Source organism: Dermacentor silvarum, chromosome 8 (assembly GCF_013339745.2).
Source record: "Dermacentor silvarum isolate Dsil-2018 chromosome 8, BIME_Dsil_1.4, whole genome shotgun sequence".
Lineage (NCBI taxonomy): Eukaryota > Metazoa > Arthropoda > Arachnida > Ixodida > Ixodidae > Dermacentor > Dermacentor silvarum.
In genome coordinates, this window is record NC_051161.1 from 21,902,891 (window position 1) to 21,923,097 (window position 20,207).

At 44.8% G+C, this 20,207-nt stretch overlaps 1 protein-coding gene across 6 annotated transcripts in view; it reads right to left on the bottom strand.

Annotated features, from left to right (window-relative positions):
* Positions 1 to 10,038: 10,038 nt before the first annotated feature.
* Positions 10,039 to 20,207, bottom strand: part of LOC119460786 (potassium voltage-gated channel protein Shaw-like) — a 231,844-nt gene continuing 221,675 nt past the window's right edge. For all 6 annotated transcript variants that reach the window (XM_049671800.1, XM_049671798.1, XM_049671801.1 and 3 more), the window contains one exon: positions 10,039 to 19,217. The gene's annotated coding sequence lies outside the window, so the exon portion shown is untranslated. The remainder of the gene's footprint in view (positions 19,218 to 20,207) is intronic.

Below are 20,207 nucleotides of genomic sequence, written 5' to 3' on the forward strand. Positions count from 1 at the left end.
TTCTCGGGTTCTGCGAGAATCTGCTATCACGTTGTTCCGGGATTCCCCGGAAAAGACCAGAGAAAGATCAGCCGTCCCACACTACAAGTTAAGCTTCAGGAACATGTTCATCTTCGTCACGCATATTCTCGCTTTTTTTTATCGAGGCGCACAGGCTTCGGAGGCCTGCGCGTAATTATGTGTTTCCAAACTAAACGCACAGACACTGCACATCTTACAATAGCTGGGCATCGCGCAGCACTACAGACGCTTGTATGATGACCACTGTGTGTATTACTTGTACTTTTTCGCCATTTCTGCATTCGCTGTGCGAGTGTCCTTACGTTGTATATTCTTATAATCTATTGTTCCCTTCTACTGGTCGTTTTCTTTCCCCAAGTGCAGGGTATCCAACCAGAACTACCACTGGTTAACCTTCCTGCCTTTTTATACATCCGTTCTCTCTATCTTGCCTGAACTTTGATGTGTACAATGCACTAAATGTTTTGTGGCTACCACTACATTGCTCATCGGTAACTATTCAGCGCTCGTCATTGTGGATATAGGATAGGAATAAACTTATTTCCAAGCAGTGAACGCTTATTTGGCGTTCACTGCACGTAGTACTCAGAAGGTATATACGCTGTGGCGATAAGTCAAAGTACGCGATTTCAGTGCCTGAGCTTGTAGTATCTTCTGTTTGCTCAACAACTTCGGCCAACTTCGCCGCAACATTTCAGCAATCATGTCAACGCGACCACATCACAGAGGTGTAGCGTATACCGTGTTCAGCCATCTGCCGGCTCACTTACCATATTAACCAAACTGACACGCGGAGTGCGAAGAAACTGCACTTTACAACATATGCGGCGAACGTACGCACCAAGCAAACACGGCGCTTGTAAAAAAGTTTGCGACATGAAACGTACCGCCGCGATGTCACTTTCTTAAAATTCCTCCGAGACATCGAGCTCCTTATAAGACGCAGCAGAACTTTGTGCTCGCCGTTTAACATGGATCGTGTATGCATGCAGCAACTGCATGAATCAGGCACCATGCATTTAGGGCCCGGACCGCAGTTTTGTGGCGCCCTTTGAGTTCTTAAGTCTTTATTAGCAGACCACGCGGTAACGAGTCCGGAATTGCACGGTCTTTCGCAATGCGCATTTGCACGACATTTCCCAAGCGGCACACTCAATTAAGCTCATCTGAAGTTGGCGAACTTTGCTCTCTCATTAGCCGATGGCCCCCAGCGAGAAGATAAACTCAGTGAAAGGCTTTTTAAAAAAGGACAACTCCATGTAGACGTACACGTGCAACAGAAGTGTCATCATGGCCGGAAAGTCCGATGTCGTTTCTGGTTGTGCGTGCGTGCGCTCATTTTGATGTATGTATGTATGTATGTATGTATGTATGTATGTATGTATGTATGTATGTATGTATGTATGTATGTATGTATGTATGTATGTATGTATGTATGTATGTATGTATGTATGTATGTATGTATGTATGTATGTATGTATGTATGTATGTATGTATGTATGTATGTATGTATGTATGTATGTATGTATGTATGTATGTATGTATGTATTGTGGGCGTTTATTACGCACATCTTCCTCATCTGTATGTTATCATCATCATCCTCGCACTTTTACCTATCCTCCTCTTCGCCTATATATGTGTTCATCATCATCGCCTGTGTGCTGCGCTGGTTCGCTGACGAGCTCCCGGGCCTAATAAACGTCGTTCCAACCGAGACGTCACAAGTGGTGGAGTGTGCTCTTCGGTCCTACGTCCTCTGGCCGTCCGTTTCATTCTTCAACTCCAAGGCTAATACATCTCTATCATCGTGCGAAGAGTACATTTCCCGACTCGACCACTGTCGCCAGCTTGCTCGCCTGAACACAGAGGCCAGACAACAAGACCGGAAAAATATTTACGACGAATGCCATCGCGTTGTATCTTTTCGACCTGGTGACGAGGTCCTGCTCCTGACTCCTGTTCGCACCCCTGGTTTATGCGAAAAATTCCAGCCACGGTTTATCGGGCCGTACATAGTCCTTGGACAGACTTCGCCTGTCAACTATCGCGTTACTCCTCTTGACGCCCCCACAGACCGCCGTTGCCGCAATACCGAGGTTGTCCACGTCTCCCGCATGAAGCCATTCACGCGGCGTGCCTCGACACCTTGACGGCCTGCCAGGATGGCCGCTTTCACGTCGGGGGGAAATTAGTGTGGGCGTTTATTACGCACATCTTCCTCATCTGTATGTTATCATCATCATCCTCGCACTTTTACCTATCCTCCTCTTCGCCTATATATGTGTTCATCATCGCCTGTGTGCTGCGCTGGTTCGCTGACGAGCTCCCGGGCCTAATAATTAAACGTCGTTCCAACCGAGACGTCACAGTATGTATGTATGTATGTATGTATGTATGTATGTATGTATGTATGTATGTATGTATGTATGTATGTATGTATGTATGTATGTATGTATGTATGTATGTATGTATGTATGTATGTATGTATGTATGTATGTATGTATGTATGTATGTATGTATGTATGTATGTATGTATGTATGTATGTATGTATGTATGTATGTATGTATGTATGTATGTATGTATGTATGTATGTATGTATGTATGTATGTACGTATGTATGTATGTACGTATGTATGTATGTACGTATGTACGTATGTACGTATGTACGTATGTACGTATGTACGTATGTACGTACGTACGCTCCTCTAAGATTTTGGAGCGCCCTTCATGCTTCAGATTAAGTCGTGACCGCGTAACTGCAAATAGACAAGCGCGGTACGTATAGATCACGTGGTGGCGATCGTGTCCGCAGAGTTTTACACCGATGTAGACCGCGAAAACAGATGAGCGTTCTAACGAAATCCGTCACCCTCTCTTTCTCGAAGAAGCTCCCTCGGCCACCCCATGATATGACGTCAAACTTGTGGCGCTTCCGCGTTACACGCATTGCTCCCGCAGCCCGCGGATAATTGTCGTCGTCGTCGCCAGCAGCAGTAGCGGCGGCGGCGGAGGAAGTGGCTATAAAAAGAGGAAATAACTTCCATTTCACCCTGACAAACACTTTCTCTTATAAGTTTTATCTCCCCTCCTCCGTTTAACCGCCAGCTTCTTGTCCAATCCTCCTTGTTGGTACGAGCAGGCAAGCAAGTAAAACCGCGGTAACTTCCTGAAGCACTGGTGGACACCACAGTGTTGGAGGAAGAGAGTGGGAAAGGAAGAAGTGAAAGCGGTAAAGGAAGCGGAGAGGAGGCAGTCCGTCCGTCCGTCCGTCCGTCCATCCATCCATCCATAGTGGGTAGGAGCCACAATCCCCCATAGTGGGTAGAAGCCACATACTTGACAGGTAACAAAAAGAAAAAGAGAGAGGCGAGCTCTCCGTTCCGACAGGAGTAGGCAGGAGAAAAAGGTCGCTTGCGGGTGCTTGTCGAGGCAACGGGAGAGAGCGTCTGCTGCTGGGAGTACAGGTCGCCTCCTCGCAGCATAATCTGCCAACATTTCATCTGCTTCTGTCTCTGCAACTACTGAATCGTTTAAAAAAATGCTTGCAGGACGACGCTCCTTGGACGGCGCTTTACAACTTCTGTAGAAGTGAGAACTGGACGAGTTGGTAAAGGCCGTACATGAATAGCAACGAAACAAAACACCACCTCGTCGTACGCAGATGAGCGTTCTAACAAAAGACAACGACAAATATTCGTGCGCTGCGGGTGCAATGCGTGTGAGGCGGAGCGCCACAAGTTTGACGTCATATCATGGGCTGGCGGAGAGAGCTTCTTCGAGGAGAGCGTTAAACGATGAAACAGACGAAACACGAACGCCGGTTCCGCTCTCTGAGCCTTCGGTTGGTCGAGCTGTATTTATTTTTCTTTCTTTTTTTTTGCTTTACAAATAACAGTGTAAAGCAGAATTCCCGACGGGGCCTGTGAGGGGCTGTGTAATTAAACCTCACTGATAACGTCATTTCCAAGATGCTGTATGCACCGAAGGCCATACGTTTTATTAATTATCAAAGAAAGATTGAGTTTATTACCGTGGGCATATAAGCACGATGACGCAGGCAATTGTGTGAATGGAGTAATGCAAAAGATGCAATTGCTCGTATCAACTGCACAAGAGAGAGAGAGAGAGAGAGAGAGAGAGAAATTTATTTACAGAAAGACAGAGAGGTCGGCCTGAGCTGTAACTTGCTCTGACCTGCTACTCTACACACACAACTGCACAAAGACACTGAAGAGAAACTAAGCTGAGATGTATCAGTAAATTAGACCTATTAAATAGCGCTGAATCCATCCTACCTGTGAAAGGATGCTCGGTAAGCCATAAAAGAGGAAAAAAAAAAGAAAAGAAAGAAAGAAAAAAAGAAGAAGACTGACAGACGTTACGCCGCCGCTTCGGTGTTCCCGCATCAGCTCGCCTTAACATCATGATTATTTGACAGCATTTGCTTGGAAGTTTAGTTAATTTCTTATTGGTAAAGATGGACGACATATTCTATTCCAAAGGTGCCAAAAAGTGAACTTAGCAATTTGCGAGAACATCTACAGCGCCACAACGGTCGAAGTCAGAGAAAGTACTTCGAAATTCATGACATCCGTCGCATGTACGGCTTCGTACGGCCTTCACTGTTTTTTTTTTTTTGGTTTTGTTTTCCTAGCAATCGACGTATTTGCGTCAAATTAACAAAATAACGAAAATGTAGTTTTGACTTAATACTTTATCGATTGGGTTTGTGCGAATAGTCGAAATATTGAATACAAATCGAGTATTCACTATTCGAAGTTGCCGAATATTCGTTCTGTTCGAACAAAGTAATGGACAACAACAATTTAAGTAAAATTGTGGTGTTTTACGTAACAAAAAGCACGATCTGATTATGAGACACGCCTTAGTAAGGAAATCCGGATTAATTCCGACCACATGGGGTTCTTTAACGTGCACCCAATGCACGGTGCACGGGTGTTCCTGCATCTCTCCCCCATCGAAATGCGGCCACCGCTGCCGGGATTTGATCCTACGACCTCGTGCTTAGCAGCGCAACGCTATAGTCACTAAGCCACCACGGCGGGTGACAACAATTGCTGCAGTCTACAGGGATAAAGATCGATGTAAGCGGAGACTCATCCGAATGATTTTGCGGCCGGACAGCGGATGTTGTCGGACAGACGAACCAGTTACCGAGCGAGCGCCTGGAAGATATTATTTCTGCACAGTCCCTTGAAACCTAGTCGAGACGAGCTTCGCCGTCGCCAGCAATTTGACCTTCATTTGACCGCAGCTGCGTCGTAGCCTTGGCAGCGCATCACGTGACTCGCCGCGCCGCTGTTGCCTAGCCATTACGAGCATGGCCATGGATGCCTGCGAGGCCGAGAAGTCTTCTGAGCGTTGTGCAGGAGCGGGAGGCTTTGAGCCGTCATCGGCCAACGGAGTCTGACCACCCCGCGGATATCGCCCGGCGAGCTGCTTCACTGGAGAGGGTCCGGAATACCAAGCCTAATCACAGTCGTGTCTAGCCACCGACCTAGACACAGCCGTCATACCTGGGTTGACGATGAGTGTATACCTAAGTATAATAATTGAAAGGTCAACCAAGTGGAACCAAGATTTAACCAGGCTAAACCAAGCTTTCGCTTTGCATATCCAGGGTTAGCTGAGCTAAGCCGCAGCCATTTTTTGAGTCCTTACCTAAGTATGCCTCGCCTTAGGCAGCCTGCGAATTTTTTGTTCCAATTTAGGGAAATCAATTTATTATGTGGTCAATTTGACTATTCTTGCATTACTTTAACAACCAACTGTAACACTATTTCCCTTTGGCTAAGAGAGATGGAGATATTTTTATGATGAGAGAGAAGCTGAGATGTCGGCTGAGTCGATGCTCTGACCTGCTACTTGGCGTTGGAGGAAGGGGAATGGGTGTAGAAAGAAAGAATGGAAAAGACGTTGTTTATGAGGATGAAGATGGTTAATTTTCTTTTAAATGAGTAGTATGTACCACTGAAGCAATTTTGGTGAAGCCGCAGTGCTGGGAATTTTATAGTTTTCTTGTTAGCAGTTTTTAAACAGCACCTAAGCAGACGACGCGTGCACCTGGTGGTTGTCGCTATGACGTAAGTCCCCGCACGCCACCTCCAAGACGTTTCAGCGCGGCGCCTAATCTCGGAGGTCATGCCGAGGTGCTGCGCGTTATAGGTCTTGCGTCACTTCCGGCGAGCGAAAATGGAGGCGATTTTTTATTCAGTTTCGGTATCAAAACGGCTGTTCTTGTGGGTTCTTCGTGATGCGTCCACTCGTATTGCAAGCGTAAGATTTTGCATGGAGGCTTCTCTATAGCTAAAATTTCATAAACATAGGCTATCTTGCGCGGCCCAATCCAAGTTGACCCGACGGTTAATTTTGAACCCAGTTCCCTCAGTACAACAGCTCGATGTTCCACCCTTTTGTCCATGGACTACCCAGTGACCCATGCCGGCGATAATGAGGTTAGACATACATACATACATACATACATACATACATACATACATACACACATACATACATACATACATACATACATACATACATACATACATACATACATACATACATACATACATACACACACACACACACACACACACACACACACACACACACACACACACACACACACACACACACACCCGCCCGGGTGGCTCAGTCAGCTAAGGCGTTGCGCTGCTGAGCACGAGATCGTGGGATCGAATCCCGGCCGCGGCGGCCGCGTTTCGATGGAGTCGAAATGCAAAAACGCCCGTGTGCTTGCGTTGTAGTGCACGTTAAAGAACCCCAGGTGGTCAAAATTAATCCGGAGCCCTCCACTACGGTGTGCGTCATAATCAGAACTGGTTTTGGCACGTAAAACCCCAGAAAGAAGAACATACATACATGCATACATACATACATAACAAAAAAATTACAGTTTGCCCTATACTCGGGGTCCGCGGCTCTTCGCTGACGTTTCGCCTGGGCTTCGGAAGCCCTTACGCTAGAATCGGCACGTCGACGACGAGCCCTTTCCTGAGCGAGTTCGCGGCACCATTGTTCAAACGCACCGCCCATGCACCCAGTACAGATAGTAAACCAACGGAACTGAAATGTGCGGCCCCGGTATGAGCCACACGTGATTTCTTTCTTTCTTTCTTTCTTTCTTTCTTTCTTCCTTTCTTTCTTTCTTTCTTTCTTTCTTTCTTTCTTTCTTTCTTTCTTTCTTTCTTTCTTTCTTTGTTCTCCCTGGCTCATACCGGCATATCCAATGCGGGTATGCGCCACACGGGATTTTATTATCATTAATCGTGACGTAATTAACTGACAAGAATGTGTTGTTATTGATGTCATGACCTATCTGTCATGTTAGTCGTACATTCGTACCCTTCCATGCCAATTTTGGTATATACCAAGGGAACGAGATGCGAGTTTTCGACAGGTTTTCGATAAGGTTTTAGTGCGACATTACCACCACCACCACCACCGACACTTGTGAGGAAAAATGGACGGCACCCAGTTGTGCATTGAACGGCGGAGTTGTAGGCAAACCTCACAGAAGGGAGGCGGATGTCCCAGTTATTGTGGTCGGGGCGTATATAAATAGAAATCATGTCGGATAAAGTTCGGTGAAAGCGTTCAGTCACATACCATTGGTCTGAGGGTGATAGGTAGACGCTGTTTTGTGTACGGTGCTGGATGCGTGAAACGCATCACTGAGAACGCGGCATTTGAATCCTCACATAATTCATCCCCGGATCTTGTGATCGCGTTGTTCAATCAGATTTCGCGTTCAATCAGATTTCGCAACTGAAAATCGCGCCCTCGAGCCTCACGCCATTACACCTCGTTCGCGCCTTATTCGTGAACAGCGCCACTGTTATTCCGCGCTCGTTAGCAGTTGACGCTGTGGTAATATTTGTTATTCGTATGTATGGTTATTAAAGAAAGTGTGATACGGTTCGCCGTTCAACTAACACAATCGTCAACGCTCTATTCATTCATTTAATACACACAGCTTGACGATTCACTGGTCTTGCCGGAAGTTGTCGCAAGAAAAAAAAAAAAAGATTGCAAATAGCAATAAGTAGCATCATGAGGAAATATTCTGTATTGCATTCGTTCTTCGGTAATAATTGTTCTCGAACATTCAGTATTCGGTCCGATTCGGATATTTCACTATTAGAAAACCCCTACTACGAGTTACTACCGCTGAAAGCAAACCTGAAAAGGCCCAACATCCCTTGTTGCACGGAGGCGCTATCGAGCGACTAGCCAATGGGACACCGGCTGGCCGAGTACGCGCTTCCTTTGCGTCATCGCTCTTCCTCCGTCTACTGCGGTGAAGCACAGGTGTTGTTCTTACACGCCCATTGCCCGGCTGCAACTCGAGTTGAAATACGAGCAAACACAGTTGATGTTACCGTGAGTTGTATGAACGGCTGAGAAGTAACTAAAATGTTTTTAATTCGGCGCACCAGTGTGACAAGAGTGTAGTTAGTTGTGCAAGGCGCGGTGTTTCGGCAGCGACATATGACCGCTTGATTACCGACAATAGGCGTAAAAGAGCGTAGAGGCTTGGGCTAGTCGGTACATACTCGAAAGGGAAAACAGCGCGAAAAAACACGACAAGAAGACAAGAAGGGGGACACACACCAGCGCGAAAAAACACGACAAGAAGACAAGAAGGGGGACACACACCAGCGCTGGTGTGTGTCCCCCTTCTTGTCTTCTTGTCGTGTTTTTTCGCGCTGTTTTCCCTTTCGAGGGCGTAAAAGAGGTCGCGACACAACTCTCGCGCAGTAACCAAAAAACTGCAGGGGATGGTGCGAGTCTGCCGAAACGGCGGCATTTATTAACCGAAGCGGACGATCAAAATCCTCCTCGTGCCGCCTTCATCCGTCCCTCGTACGTACATGCGCATGGTGGTCTCCTGCAAGGGCCCTTACCCCCAGTGTAGGGTAGCAAACCGGACGCTCGTCTGGTTGGCCTCCCTACCTTTCCTCTCCTTGCTCTCTCTCTCTCCTACACGGGACAGACTGGAGCGACAGCGATCTCAATCGCGTCGCTTGGCTTTTCGCTCAAATTGAGTATATACCTTAACATGCAGTGCATAATTTGGTGTCACGGCCCCTTTAAAGCACGCAGGGAAATAAAAAAAAGGCAGAAAGATCAACATTAATTACAAATGAATCCTTGTGCGATCCGTTCGCGCTGTTGTTGCTTTGTTTTAGCCCCAGAGCACTAGGTAATGCAAAAATGATCGTGTGCTTAGATTTAGGTGCACGCTAAGAGAACCCCAGGTGGCCGAAATAAATCCGGAGTCCTCCACTACGGCGTGCTTTATAATCAGATCGTGCTCTTGGCACGTAAGACCACATATTTAATTTGTAAGCATAAGCACTAGAGTGAAATAAAGATTTTGTGGCAACGCTCACTCCCCTCCCCCTCCAAAAAATTGGTACAGCTTAGTCCCTTTACGAACTGATGTGAATACTAAAAATTTTCCTACAAAACTGAAACTATTTAATTAGGCGCCTTAACCTGACGGAGGCAACCTCCTGCAGTGGCGGCTGCGTAGATTAATTATGACGCACGTGTGACGTGCATATGTCGTCGTAGTCGCGCCTGTGACGTGTGTCTGTGTGTCTTCTTTGCTGACTGTGCCTTCGCGCTTCAATACGTCGTTGAGCAAGAATGAGCTTGAATTGGCGTGAGTAGGAACGCGAGTAAACACCAATAAGTGCAAGTGGACGCATGTATATATGTGAGCAAGAGCAAGTTTCGATGAGTGCGAGTTGATGTGCCCGTGAAGGTGAGAGTCAGTGAGTGTGGGTGGACGTAAGTAACAATGTGAACGAGCACTTGTTGGTGCCAGTAGCCGTGAGCACGCACGTAAATGAATGCTGGTGAGTATGAGTAGATGTGAGTACGAAGCCTGAAAAAAATAATGAGTGAGTGTTTGTTTTTACTGCCGACCTATGGCTGGCAGAGAAAGACACGACAACGCAGGGGGTTACGTTAACCTTCGCTTTATTAGTGACACTCGTACGTCAGCGTCCATGGCGTCAACATGTTAAGAAAAAGTAATGACAACATGAAATAGCTTTAACCACTCTCATGCGGCGGAAGTGTGATAGAGTTATATTTATAATATATCTATATATTTGCAGTCAACATGTATTGTCAAAGAACGCAAAAAGAAGGAAAAAAAAAAGTGTGGAACCGTCGCTCCTACAGCGGTGAAGGAGCGCGCGCGCTCCGGGCGCCTGCTTGGCGATGAGGCGAGTCGTGTGTGCCCGTGTGTGTATGTGTGTGTCTGTGTTCACATTGAGTTGGCAGTCCATGCTTTCGGCGGCGTGGCTGACTGAGCTTACAATACATGAGAGACAATTAGCGCATTCAGCACTCAGATGCTCGGCCGTGGCTCAAGCGTCGTTGCAGGCTTTCTTTGTGCTTGAGAGCAACAGCAGCGGCAACATCAACAACAACAAAGAAAGCGAATACGTGACATCTGCACTGTCTGTCATTTTGCGTCACACGACTTTCTTATCCTGCACATGAAGCCCGTCGTGCGAGGACTCGCATTTCTGCAGCGCGCGAACACGGATCAAGAGGTGCGGAGACGAGAGTGAACACCGAAGTCCACCATATCACGTGGTCCCAGAGCGTCTCGGCAAAGCAGATGCCTCGCCAGGTTATGCGACGTACGTCATGCGTACGACGCCACGTCATGCAACGTCAAACAATAGTTTTTGTTTTGCCGCTTTGCACGGCTTGGTTTCCTCCAGCGTGTCGCACTTACAGAGAACACTCAATTTCTATGCGAGCAGAACAGTAATGACTATTGCCTGAGACTTTGAAATTACAGTGGGGTTAGTGACCTTGTCAGCGCGTTACCGTTCGACATCTTCCCAGCCTGAGAGGAAAAAGTATATTTTCCCTTCATTGTAATTTGCTCTAATCTATTAAGCTATAGGACCGAAATTTTAACGCTAACAACAAAAGCTTGAAACGTAGGTAAGGTAAGGACCGCGCGAACGAGTGATGTAAAGTCAGTCAGGTTTCGTAACGTTTATATATATATATATATCAGCGTGGATTAACGTACGAAACGCGAGCATATAGATGATGTTCTAGCTGACAATGAGATGAAGAAGTGAAGCTATGTACACTGGGAAATGCGTAGAACATGTGATAACCAGTGGTCCATTAATTTGACAAGGCGGATGCCAAGGGAAAGCGGAACAGCAGTCGAGGGCGGCAGAGATACAGAAGGGGCGATACGATTAAGGAATTCGCGGTTGTAGAGTGCTTTCGCCTCACGTAGGTCAGGGGCAATTGACGATATCTGGTAGAAGCCTACGTCCTTAGGTGGGGCTTCAATTAGACGGATGATAATGACGACGATGACCACGATGATGATGATGATCTAAGCGACCGGCTTTGTAGACTACCCTTTCTTTATTACATAGTCATTGAGATTTGACCTGAATAAATACGATCCGAATGACGTGCCCCGTTGGGGGCGATACAGCGACAATCAATAGTAGCGCATCTCAAGGTAGCTAATAGGTGGTGTCCAAAACATGGTGCCTATGACGTGTCTGCGACTCCTAAATATTGCTTCCGGCACATGTAGCCAGCAAAACCATGACCTTCGAGATTGGTGTCCGTTACTCAAAGGGAACCGTTGCTGGGGCCGTGGATTTGGACATACAACGTTTGCAATCCAAGCGCCTTTTGCTGGCATTTCCGACAACGCAATGTCACATAATGTTGTCTCGAAGAAAGTGCGAAAGGTTGCTTGGAAGATGCATTTACGTAATTTTTATGCTCAACAAACTTTTTACCATCGTCTTCTATATGCATTGTGATTTTTATCGCGTTAACGTTAAGAAAGGGTGTCAGAATGCAATACATTCGGTCGCGATATGGAAATTCACCGCTCCTGGCGATGTGTGTAAGCGAAAGTCGATTACAAGTCGTACGGTATAGACGAAGAAATGTTTCGTCAATGATGCAGGTACTGGGCGCTTCTCACGTCTCCTCGGGAAATGTCGTCTACAGTCTGAGAGGAAAATTGGATGATAACAATGCAAGATGGGGTTTAGGAATCTGCGGGCTATTGTATTCTGTTTATCTCGACAAAGCTACCAACGCAGGCGTACACTGTGGATCAATTAATATTTTTTTGCATGGAAATAAATAAATAAACAAATATACATATTTAATTTAGAACGACAATTGCGGATGTTCGGTCTTAGCAACGCGAATGAAAAGAAGCACTCGCGCTTTCCGTGACTAATCTGTTTTCATGTACCCTATAGGAATTTTACGCGTAGAAACATTTTTATTTTCTTTCTCTTTTTTGTGCAGATAGGTGATCATAAGTAGCAATTTCGACAGTGACAGTTGCAACATACTGCGTTTATTATTATTATTATTATTATTATTATTATTATTATTATTATTATTATTATTATTATTATTATTATTATTATTATTATTATTATTATTATTATTATTTGTTTTGAAAACATTTATACAATTTACAGGAAAATGGAGCGGTGTTTCAAGCGATTTCTTCAGGAACGCCTGGAGAAACAGTCGAAATGACCGGTACGTCACAGTAATTTCTGACTAGTTTTTGACGTTAATTCTAAGTTGTAATATTATATTGGTTCTAGGACATTACGAAGTTATTTTCTCTCTTAATAGAGTTCCTCATTTTAGGTGAACTGTTTCTCAGAATTTTGCAGTATAGGTTGCTGTGCCGTGTCTGTATAAAGGTTAGCACATTTAGTAATTTCCATGCGTTAACTGTTAAGTGCTTCCTTCCTGAGGCAAAGGTGTCCATCCCACTTGAAAAAAAACCTGACCTGTCGGTTCTTGCGGCTTTTCTGCCGCAATTTTCTCTCAACAAGTTGGAATAAGTGCTCGAATACTAATCAGGTTATCGTTTCCGTTAAGCGCGACACGCTTTCCGTAAACAAAAGCGAATTCCATTTGACATTCTGCGAAATTACTCGTTTGAGCCATTTTTCAACTCCTTTTTTGTTGTCGCTTCCTTCCTAAAATTTTGTTTTCTTTATCGCAACCTTCATTTTTGCATGACGCGCACACCATATAGAGTCACACACTCTTGATTCGTATTCTTGCGCTCTGTATATTGAAACCGCACACGAACTATAGTCTTGCATGCTGCCTGTGTTGGCGGGCGCAATATAGAGTATATCATAAGTCTTTGAAATAACACACGCAAGCAGCTTGTCGTACCCTACGGAGAGCTGCAGGCCCACTGCGCATGTGTAATACCCAAGCTTTTTTGTATACGCTGGACCGATAGTGTGTGCCCCAACTTTGGGCCCACTATTTCTAAAATACCCGAACTGCAGCTGTGTCCCGTCTTTAAAATGAACTTCACTGCAATAAAGGGATTCATATCGAACTAATCAGCAAAATTTAAAAAGAAAAACTATATGATTTTTTGCAGTTGGACAGTGTTTACAAAATGAAGGGGAGTTGGTGTTTCACATTGACGAATAATAGCACTATACACAAGGGACTTCCCTAGTGTCTCGCGCTATTATTCTACAGTGTGCAAAAAAAAAAAAAATATGGCAGAAACATAGAAGGTTACCAACAAAGACACCAGCCAATCGCCGTTACTTACAGTAGATCAAACGAACACATTTGCCCACGTCACAAGAAAAGGATGCTCAATTCATGAAGAATTACAATCGTACCTGTGACGTGGGTTCAGTATAGAAAACAAGCGTGCGCACAAAGAAATGCAATCGAATTCATAACATCCTAAAATATTCAACACTGGTCAATACGCCCAGCTGCTCGAGCACGTGTTTCAAGCTGAACATGTGTGCGAGTCGAGTCACAATAGCCTCCAGTCGGGTGCGTAACGCAGCCTCTCTGCATCGAGCTGTTTAAAACTGCTATTTATAGGGTGGAACGTCTTTATCAATTTCTCACACGCACCTCTGCTAGTACACACTACTAACTGCAGTTTTGAGCCGTTATGTCATACTGCTATATGATTCTGCGGGACAATAATGGAAAACCGGATGCGAGAGTACAGTATACGCTGTAGATATCGCGTCGGTTGCTCGCAACGCGGCAGCCTCAGTGCGCCTTGTACACTGTTGATGCGTTCGCATTCTTAGGGTACTTCATGCCACTTGCCGGGGGCTATGCATTTTCCTCTTTCATATTTTTTTATCACTGTGTTCCGGAAGGAATCGCGCGAGCTTGACACCTCTCGTGCGTATTGCGAACGATGAAGCGAAATGTTGTTTAGTTTCGCGATTGGGCTTAATAGTGCTTCGAGTGTCAATGACCAATGTGATTCAACGATTAAGAACACAGAACTGTATCGGCTGCCTTACGCCGAAGGCTAGGCCTCTTACACGGCCAACGCAAAAGACAAAGCGAGATTCCGAACTTGGCTCAAACGCTCGCTAGAGGGCACGTGCTACTTTCAGTGGTCCAGCAAGTCAGTGCACGCGATTATCTGATCATTGAGTGAAATATTTCCAGTCAGCTTCGCCCATGAAGAGTGTGTACGTTCTGTTGAATGTGCAAGCAGGAACAAGTCTTAGGCGGGTAAGAACAGTTTTAATTGCGCGCACATAATTACCTCTTGCTATGGCTAGAAAATGTAACAATGTTTAGCTAATATTGCCGTTACATCCTTGGCCGGCGAAATAACGTTTCAATTCGCTAGGCTTTATTCCCACGTCTCCGAGTTCGACTGTGTTCGAGGTATCTTTCAGTATGCGAGAAAGCCTCTACTTCAACAAGTGAAATGTCTACGTGGTGAGAATACATTGATGGCTTCTATAGAGGTATAGACAGGGTAAAACTCCAGTAGTTAAATTTAGAAAAAAGGCACCATAGTGACGCTTGGGACCCGCTGATGTGTGTGTACGTGTACTCTGGTAGATATATACGGTATGTGTGAATGTATAAGACGAGCTTGTGACATTGTATACACAACGTTTCTGCGGAGAGCACAGATTAAGCGAACACGCGCAACGCTTTATACATTTTGTTTTTGTTTTTATGCTCGTTACGTAAATGCAACGTTTTGCTTAATTACACAATCGCTGATACGTGACTTCCGGGTGCAGTGTTTTTTTTTTCTTTTTTGGCTTAAGTATAAACTTCTTAAGGCATGTGCAAGAAAAAAAATCACGTTGTCCTGTGTGAGCTTCCTAAACCTTCTATTTTTTGGTGACATTAAGCACGTGAGGTTCTCTACAAGGAAACATATAGAAAGTCTTGGTCCTTTGCGCTGCTCTCAGCGAAGCACATCACCGTCTTCAAAACGACGGAATTTCAAGGCTTGCTGCGTTGAATTATAGGAATTATGCGAAGCTTTGTAATTTCTAGCGCCATTAAAAAAAAATGTAAGGAGAAGGTCACTTCTTGTGCCATGGTCAGAAAGGCGTGAAATAAACACTACTTTTTGGATGCCCTTTTTTAAACCGTTTTCGGAGCTTTGATGTGCTTTCGCAGTGATTCCGCGCGTACGCAAGTAAAATGACGCTGCTATATTAGAGCAGTGACTTTGTCTTATTCGCAGCCTTAGTTCGGATGCGTCTCTGGATGCATTTCATTTCTAAACATTGTTGCCAGGAGAGTGAGAAAACGTGCGTATGCTTCGACCTTTTTGTTCTATTCTGCTACACAGCGCTGTCGTCCTTGCGTTGCGGCGTAAGCTTTATGGGTTAAAGTATGACCTCCGAGATCGGGCTGAGTGCAGGCACCGCCAGATCTCGGAAGCTATGGTTAGAGAATCGAGTATACTAAAAAAATCACTAGAGTGAACTATGGCTCTACTGTCCGAAGGAGCCGCAAACATGGCGGTTCTGCCAGCGCGGCAATGATGGGCAGTACATGGATTGCCTAAACTTCGCCCTTCTGACTTCAAACGGCTTTGTAATTTTGAATAGTGATCATATTCAACAACAACAACAATAACAAATATTGCGCTGATTACGTATACGCGCAGATATTAATTTCCGTTGCTGTGTTCGGTAAACTGTGAGTGTATGGAAAATTGGAAAGACAAAAAAAAAAGAGAGAGAGAGAGAGAACAAACTAAAACGCAAGCAATCACCTCAGACGGAACGTGTGGAGACATAAGCACGAAGGTTAGAAAAAATCATTTGCTAACCATCATTCCGATTATTCCCACGGAAACGAACGAATGCAGTGCCATAGTCCCCTATAGTGATTTTAGTACGAAACTATATATGCGTAAAGTAAGCGAAAAATTGCGAAAGCTTTGTAAACGCGTATTTTGCCCACAAATTACGTACAAAGAGACTTTAGTAACATTTCGCTTGCTATCAGACGTGTCACGTTTGCGCCAGTATCGAGACGGTTAGCTGACCTCTCACAAAACGTCACCGCGTTCTCGTAAGTGCTTGTTCTCAAAAAACAAAAATAAAGGTACGCGAAGATAAGCTTGCCATGGTTGAGGGTGCTGTAACGATATGTAACTGTAAAGAGCTGACTAAACTGAGCAATATACATTTGGCGCTGCTTGGTTGTGATTATGCAGTTTTTCTTACGTGAAATGAAAAAAAAATGCAATGATACAATGATAGGTTTTGTTTAAATATCAGATGTTTTCGAGGCCAGTTGCTAAATACACGAACTCTTACGCGCATTTCGCTGGGCTTCTTGCTTACCTCACAGTCCTTAAAATACTAACGATTACCTTTTTTCATATACGAGGAGGTACGTATTCTGCAGTCAATTTGAACACATAATACTTACGACCGAATTGGTCAATTCCGGTAGAGCTCTGGATGCAAGACCATTTTTGCGGGCAGCAGTTTGCATGCTGCATGAAAGAAAAAAGAAGTGGCCGTTCTTTTCAAGTGACGTCAAATGCTTACTTGGCTCAGTAACTTTTTGCAAATTCTTTGTAGTGGCGGTTACCACGAGTTACTTGTGTTACACGGTCGAACGGGTTAGGTGACATTGTGGACGATTGTGGGGGGATAACAAAATGTAAGCAACACATATAAAGTTGTTTCTATAGGTCTGTGCATCCGTTGAGCAACATTTCGTAACATTCAGTTATGGCTTTGTTTCGAGGCAAACACTGGTCCTTGCCGCTAATCGAAGGTGATCACTCTCGTGTCGTGACGAAGAAATTAAAGAATATATAGAAAAAAAGCTAGGAGTTACGAGTTTTTTCTCACTTCGGGCTCGCCAATCTTCGTTCGAAGAAAAAAAAATAAAAAAAATCAAGAAGCATGCCTTTTGCTAGAGCCTATACCATACTTCACGTATCTATTGTTATGTTTTTTTCTTCTCACCCATGGAAAATACTTAGTGGTCTGTTGGCTTGAAACTACATAACGAGCGGAAGTAGTTATTTACACAAGAGGAGATTTTTTTTGGTGTCAAAATAATTTGTGCTGTTTAAGCAGAGTGTCGAAAGGATAGACACCGTAAGAACTTATCTTCTGTGCTCTATCACATTTCCCTATCGTTCTCACGGCACGGTCACATATTAGTCGGCGACAAATTTAAGTATTGTCTGTAAACACTCGTACAACTGCTCCCTATCGCGGGCTTGGGTATTAGAGAGGGCCGGGGAACAGCGCGTCTGATCTTGTACGTCCTCGATGAGCGTGGCATCGGGGACATAGCTACAAATAAACTATCGGGACCGTTTCGACAAATAAGTTAACAGTCTGTGCAATCACTTCAGCGCATCCGCCAAGAAAGGCCCTGTAACGATGACGTTACCAACTTGCGAAACAAATCTGTCTCGGCGATACAAAGCCGAAGATCTATTCGTTACGTTCATGTAAGCTACCGCGTTTCCCGGCTTGAGGTCAGCACTTGTTCTCCCGCCTTTTGTTTCTTTAATCTTTCATCCGTCCTGGGCTGTGTTCCAATAATCGCCATAGACGGCTAAATAGATAGCTTAGTGGACAGCGGCCATCTTAAGTGTTGTTTGACTTCTAAAGAAGCCGGCAAATAAGACAGCTTTGCGAAGACAGCATCGAAGTACAAAAAACGATGCAGGCTATACTTTTTTATCTAAGCAAGATGGCGGCTGAGCAGAAGACATGGAAACTCGACGGGAAGGTCGTCTGCTCACAGGAAAACGTCGTCACGTTTTCTTAAACGCTTAATGAAAGCGACGTTGTGTTTTTCACAGGTTCATGCACGCAAAGTGTTAAAATACAACAGCAATACGCAATTTTCTTAGCTTTTTCTTGTCGACGCGAGGTGGCGTAACGTCTTCCAGACGGTTCGTTCCAAATGCGTTCCATTACGTGTGCTCTCCTGTCTTCCTGGCAGAAAACAAAGACTGTTTCCAGTGCAGGCCAGAATTGGAACACAACCCTAGAAACGTAGTCATCAATTCAAGACAATTCTTGTCTGGGCTACATATGGGGTAACTTTTGAAGGAAGCTTTTGAAAAAGTTTGCTGAAGCTCCCGGCAAGCCTTGCGGCTTTTTTTTTAACGCGATGTGGGGATGAGCAATGAGTAGCTATTGGCTTTCGTTCCTCTTCTGTCAAATGAATTTTCTGTGACGGTATAGTAGTCCTATAGAGAAAGTAATCGAAGTTCTTGAGCCTTTTGATGATCAATTAATGGCGACACGTTCTCTGAGGGTTGGGAAATGCCCACGGCCTTAATATATAGACTGGAGCATAAAGTACAGAGAGGGTACAAGCTCATTCTGTCTAAAAGACAGTTAAGTAAGGTCCCCGCTTCAGAAGCTGCCCTCGGGTCTTGTAAAAAAAAAGTGTGCGAAGGAAACTAACGTATAATTGCAAATAGATGTCGATTGTGGCACGACACGCCGAAGAAACGGGATGAGACACTGAAAGGAAAGCAAAAAAAAAAAAAAGGAACAGACAGATGAGCACGACTTTAAAAAAAGGGAAAGACGAAACAACGATGTGGTGGTCCTCCTGTTCTCTTGATGAGGCGCGTCCGCCATCTTGCCTCCCCGTCCCTTGCTCAGTCCTTTCGTTTTCCGTGATGCGATGCTCTCTCAGGGCACAACGTGGCGTATCCACAGTTTTTTTTCACCAGCACTCGCTCCTCGCGTTATGTACACACCAGCACAAGCACACCACCATATTTCCGCACCATTGCATAACGAGTTTGTGTTTCTAAAGAGTCGCAACTTGCACCTGCGAAATGAGAAAGGGAGAAGGAGGGACAGAGGATAAAAGAAGCAAGATATGTGAGCGTTAGAATACACATATGAAAACTTCCTTTCTTTCTTTTTTTTTTACGCAAAGCCATGAATGGCTGGACTAGACCATATGGTAAATTACTTGTAAACGTTCTGCTTCACTGTGGCCTCCGAGATCGAGGTGGGGCTCTGGAAAGAGAGCCCGCTATCTCAGCCTGCACTACGCTCGAGTACACACACATGCACTGGCGCCTGAAGGGGAGCATGCGGATTAAGTTAGCTAATACGATAGTTCACACGCGCTAAGAGCTATATTTTGGTTTAAGTTGATGACCTTAAAAGCTTTCTTCTATTGAAATGCGTGTACGTTATATACAAGAAGGCACCCTTGATACTCCCTGAAATGGGTGTGCATGCAAACTTTTCTCCTATCACTAGGGAAAGGCTTTGCGAAGATGCAAGAGTGACAAGTCTAAATATGCGTTATATTTGTAAAAAAATTGCTTTTTTTTCACCTTGCTATATCAACATTTACGTGCAGCTTTTATCAGCACACATAAGCGCCCAAACAGATTCGACAAATACGAACAAGAAAATCTTTACAAACGCAAAACACGCAGATGGCCAGCGAAGAGATAGGTGCTCCTCAGAACGCGGTGTCCTCAAGTTGTAAATTACGTTACAGTGACCGACTACCTGTGTTGCGGCAATGAGTGCTCGTGGGTCAGCCAGTTTTCAGAATATTTAACTGCATTTGGAAGGGCCAACGTAACAAACATTCCAGTCTTAGAAGTATACAGACCACTTCTCTTTAAGCCATCTGTCGATATGATGAACAAAAAAAAAATACATAAGAAATTCATTGGCTGAATTCATTGGCTGGGGTCTACCGCTGGGAGCTGTGCGTAACGAGAGAAATGGTCGTTTTCGAGCGGAACCTTGTCTCGAATCACAAAAGAGTGCACGCAACTTTTCCGCTTAGGCT